The sequence below is a fragment of the Taudactylus pleione genome, unplaced genomic scaffold (genome assembly GCF_031769625.1).
Source record: "Taudactylus pleione unplaced genomic scaffold, aTauple2 ptg000017l, whole genome shotgun sequence".
Classification (NCBI taxonomy): Eukaryota; Metazoa; Chordata; class Amphibia; order Anura; family Myobatrachidae; genus Taudactylus; species Taudactylus pleione.
The window spans coordinates 13204678-13210677 of NW_028284419.1; positions in this window are offsets into that span (position 1 = coordinate 13204678).

The window sequence follows — 6000 nt, forward strand, 5'->3', positions numbered from 1 at the left end:
GAAGACAATTATTTTCTTATTACTGCAGATGTATCATTACTCTATACCATTATTTCTCATGAAGATGGTACAAATGCTATAAAAAGTACATTGCAATATAGGAATGTGGATGATCTTTTAAGTAAATTCATTTTGGAGGGTATTTCCTTCATACTTAAGAATTATTATTTTAACTTTGATGGTGTATATTACAGGCAACTCGTCGGGACCGCCATGGGCACCAGGTTCACACCCAGCTATATACACAAAGAAGAAATACAGGTGCACAACTCCAAATTAACTGATTATATATAAATAAATACATTTTGCAGTAAATACAATAGAGGTATTTGGCATAATCTTGGCCAAGCTTATGGGCCTGCCCACCATATCCGGGTAACCTCTTGTCGGGCAGGACAAGAGGTTTTCTTCTTTGTGTATATATCAATGGTCTCCACAGGTAGCACCTCCAATTATATATATATGTCCAGAATGTGCAGTCTGAGATCTATTTTCTTCACACCCAGCTATGCCAATTTGTTCATGTCCAGATGGGAGGAGTCCCATGTCTGGGCAGGACATGGCTGGAGTGCAAACCTGGTGCATTGGTGGCGGTATATAGACGACATCTTGTTTATATGGAGAGGTGATGAGACCAATTTGAACCAATTTTGTGAATACTTGAATTCAAATTCAAATTGAATTTGCAGTAGCAAAATATCAGTTAATTTTTTAGACCTCAATATAGAAGTTATAAATAACAAGATTGTCACTAGTAATTTTAAAAAATCTACAGATTGCAATACATACATTAATTTGGATAGCAGTCATCCTCCCCTTTGGCTTAATAATGTTCCAAAGGGTCAAATATTACGTTTAAGACGAAATTGTTCCAATGATGACAAATTTAGGGAACAAGCACAGTGTATGAAAAACATTTTGTTAGTAAAGGGTACCCACCTATGCAGTTACAAAGGATTATAGAGGATGTAGAGAAAACTGATAGAAGAGATCTATTAAAATCAAACAATGTTGAGACAAAAAAAGATACGAATTTTGGAAAATGTTTTAATACACAGTTCAACCGGAGATATAAAAGAATTGAAGGGATCATCAAATGAAATTGGAATATTTTATTGAAAGATGATGTTTTAAAAAATATTTTACCTGTAAAACCTAAATTCATACACAGAAAAGCCCCGACTATTAAAGATAAAATCATTTCCAGTGCCCTTCATATGGATGGTACATGATTTTTACCCAGAAATAAAGGCTTCTTTAGATGTGGCGATTGCAAAATGTGTAGGGCATGTTATAATTGTAACTCAAAAATAACTGAATTCATTATCCAAGATCACACAGTTCAAATCAAAGATTTTATCACATGCAATACAGATTATTTAGTCTATGGCATTATATGCACATGTGATCTGATGTACGTTGGAAAAACTAAGAGACAAGTTAAAATTAGATGGGCAGATCATGTCCGCAATATCATTAAGGGTAATGACAATCATCCCCTTTCGTCACATTTTAAAGATAAACATGATAAATCAGTTAAGGGGTTAAAATGTTTTTTTGGGATAGCTTGGGTCAAAAACCATTGGAGAACTAAAGATAGAGAGATGAAGTATATTTATGATCTCAATACTTTGAAACCTAGAGGTCTCAATCATGATTTTGAGGTCAGATGGTTTCTTTAATCCAGTTTTTTAATATTCTCTTATATATATATATATATATATATATATATTTTTTTTTTATACAATATATTTTTATATATTCCTATGTATATTCATATATTTATTATGACTATATAGGATCTAGAGTTAGGCTAGGGGGAGGGAGGGTTAGGGTTAGGCTTCCCCCCGGGGGACTTAGGTTTAGGCAGCGGGGAAGGGGGGGGTTAGGTTTAGGCACTTAGAGGGGGGATTAGGGTTAGGCACTTGGGGGGGAGGTTAGGGTTAGGCACCCCTAAGGAGGGTTAGGATTAGGGGGTTAGGTTAGGTTAGTTAGTACTTACCTATCTACGATCAGGATTTCCAGCGCTGTTGGTCTTCCGCTGCCGGGAACTCTGCTGTTGTCGGCCAGGTGCTGCCGGGAATCGAACCGCCGGCCACACGGCCAGTGGTATTTCATACCGATTCCGCTGGTAATGGCGCCACAATGGTTCCCTTATTACTTCTGGGGTGATATTTAAAAAAAGTGCCTGCACATTATTAAGACCAGTGGTGCAAATCTTCCTATGTCACTTTTGCTCTTCCCCTCACCTCTACCACTCCATGAGTACACTACTCTCTTATTGTATTTCCTCTGAATCTCTGCACAGTGGCGTAAGTTCATTCCAGACGCCCGGAGGCAAGTTACAATTTGGTGCACCCCGTCACAGCCACTGACACTGTAATGTAGCAATTTGCATGCAGACAGGCTATAGATAGATGAAGGCAACAGCTGATCATCTGACATGGAGCTCTTCACTAGTGTATGGTTGCTTCTCAGGTGCCGGGAATGGGTGCCATGTATTGGGCGGCCGTCACGGTACACTCCGGGTATACAGTTACAGCCCTAAGTGGGATGAATATGTTGTGGACAATGTAGGAGGTGCCTCTTCAGAGCTGGAGCCTGGTGGCAGGCTCCACCATTGTCTCCCACAGTTCTGCCCCTGTCTCTACAGTTGCTCCCCTCTCTGCTGTCATGGCTCAGGCATGTTCCACCTGAGCGGCTGCACGAGTGCGCCACTTACAGTGGGCATGCTGATTTTCAGTCACCATTTTCCCTGGCTGGCCCGGCCCTGTCACTGTCATGCCATGCTCTGCCCAGCCCATCCACCCCGCTGCTGCACTTTCACCCAGCGTGTCTGCAGACTCTGCACCCTGGTCCCTGAGGCTGAGCACTGGGTGGACATGGAGGCCTCTATGAGGCGACGAGGGTATCCATGCGGAGGAAAGATGGTAAGTGAATGGGCTCATCTTATCACATCATCATGGGCTTAGGCTGGCTGCTGGCACTGGCAGGGCAGGCTGTGTGTGTGTGACTATGTGCCGGCATGCCACACCCCACCACATACAGCCTGCCTGTCAGTGCCAGCAGCCAGCCCATGAATAAAAAAACGGTGCTGGAGCTGAATGGATGGTGATCGCATGCGTGTGGCATCCATTCAGTGACAGGAGAGGGCTGGGAGAAGCCCAGCTTGTGAGGCTCCCCCCAGCCTGACATTATTTGGAGGCATGCCGTGCGGGTACGCCTCCAAATAACGTCACATAAGGGGTGTGGCCAATGGCAATTAGGCCACCCCCCATTTTCGGCCACGCGTGGTGAAAGGGCACCCTCTAAGCAACCAGCACCGGGTGCTCCGACCCCTGGAACCGGCCCTGGTCATAGTAGAGGAGCACACAAGCTGATGCTAGAAGTAGGCTGGCTGCTTCTAACATTGGAAAGTGTTGCTGGTGCAACCAGGTTCTTTGGATACACAGGTGTTAATGAGACACTCAAGGAAGCACTAGTCCAAACAATTAAATTTTATTGAGAAAAGTATTCATTGAATGTACTTAGCGTGGTATGAGTGGCAGTGTAATTTTCAGTCTGATATTCCAGGAAGCCCCTGCCACTTGCTTCAGTGTCTGGAATCAGTTAGGTCTTCTTAGTGTGAACACACTGCAGGCTATTGTCTCAACAATGCGGCTGCTGTTAACTTGCAAATGGCACCTTATATATCCTGCTCTTTGGAATAACTCCTGAAAAAGCATTTCAAAGGTACAAAGTTCAACTAGAAAATATACAAGAATATTAATAGACAATAGGGGGCAGTGTTGCCTCAATGATAGGCATAAGCAGTAATTTAATCTACAATTATTTACCTGGGTTAATAACAGGGCTATTCAATATTGACTATGCTTGCAATTTTGAATGCAAAACCCCGATTATCGGGAATCTGCGCATGCATAGGACCGATTCTGCGAGTGTGCAGAATGGGTCCTGTGTAATCACATACAGCCCCTTCGATGCCTCTGCCTGATTGACGGGCAGAGGCATTTAAGAGGTGGGGCGGGGTGGGATCAGCCAGTGTTCCCAGAAATGCAGTTTCCTGGCCTTACAAGCTGGCCAGTCTGAGTAAGCTGAAGTTGCAATGGTGATCCCAGGTGTCATATACCTCCTGCTGCTTTTCCATAATAGGAAGAACGGAATTGTAAAGCCGTCTTTGCGTGTAGCTTTGCAATTCCATCTGATGCTGTATCACCCCCTTTTTCCTTTCTTGTGAAACACACTTTTGAATCAGCCTTTGGTATATAAGCATCAAACTCTAGCTGTACCATAAAAACACCATTGTGTATCCATATGACAGTAAATTAAGCCAGCAGTATTTTTCTTAAATTTAGATTCAGTGGACATTTGACTTGTTTTTCTATTTTAAGGAATGCATGTTTTATCATATTGCAGCAGCAGGTGGATTTCTCTTGATTGTGTGAAGTATTAGCTTTATATAACCATTCCCTTACTCCTTCCCCATATGTATATGCATAGGCAAACACAGGGGGGGTTTCCATCTGCCTGGAAAACTCCCTCCCCAGCCCACACCATGACTACAATAGAAATAATAATATAATAGAATTTGACAAGTGCTGCGTGTTATTCTCACTATCACAAATGAAATAATTAGCACTACCTGTGGACCTTTTAACATGTATCAGCTAGTAATAAATAACCTGTGCATCAACTAGGAGATCTGGAAAACATTCACTGTTAGGGATGTGCTGCTATAAAGCCCAATATGTACATATATGTCCAGGGCAGTGCTAGGTTATTCTGCTGCTCCCCCAGACTCACGTTTTGCTCTAATGCTCTGGAATGGTGCCCGCATCTAAAATAAAAACATCCAGCTCAGGCAGGATAGCCATACTGCCGCATTTAATGGCTTATTGTGATCGCTGGTCCTGTACATGCTGGAATTATGACACACACTACACTTTGTATGACGTATATTAAAGCTGAATAAGTACTAATTATGCCCTCTTCATGGACTGGCCACACTCACTCTAAAATCAAGCATTTGGAAACCCCCCTCTAGAAATCCTGCGTTTGCCACTGATATGTCTCTATGAACCCCCTCTTTTTGCCCATTTTTGTTTATGTACGGGCACATCAGCGTGTGTCCATGTCTTTCTCCCTCTATAAGTCTTTCTCTAATTTGATGTGTTTTTATTAGGGGTGAGCGGGTTCGGATTTCTGAAATCCGAACCCCCCCGAGCCCCCCCGATCTGAGTCAGATCCGAGTCAGGCTCGACTTTTCCCGCCTGACTCGGATCTGAAATCGAGGCAAAATGTCATCATCCCGCCTTCCGGGTCTCGCGGGTTTTGGATCCTATATAAGGTACCCGCGTCGGCACCATTTTCTCACTCGGCTGTGGACAGTGAAGAGGGAGGGTGGGAGTTAGGGCTGGCTGGGCTGTGTAGTGTAGTGTAGTGCAGAGTAGTGTTGTGCTGTGCTGTGCTGCGCTGTGCTGCTGTTGTCCACTACTTCAAAGTCCATAGGGGCTGGCTGTGTTGTGCTGTGCTGCTGTTGTTAATAGGGGCTGTGTCCACTACTTCAAAGTCCATAGGGGCTGGCTGGACTGTGTTGTGCAGTCAGTTCTCCATAGGGGCTGTGTCCACTCCAAAGTCCTGTGCAGTGTCCCAGTCCTAAAGGGGTGCTGTAGTGTTGTCCAGGGGGTGCTCTGTCCATCAGGGGTGCTCCCCCCAAGTGCTAAAAAAAAATATTTTTTCTGTGTTTGTGAATTGTGTGCGCAGTAGCCGCACGTGCATCAACAAAGTAGTGCCAAGCGTGCGCCTGTGTCATAAGTAAAGGGCCGGCTGGCTTGACAGTTAAAGGGTGCTGTAACCCCCAAAGTACACTCCAGTCCAAACCAAAAAAAAATATATTTTTTCTGTGTTTGTGAATTGTGTGCGCAGTAGCCGCACGTGCATCAACAAAGTAGTGCCAAGCGTGCGCCTGTGTCATAAGTAAAGGGCCGGCTGGCTTGACCG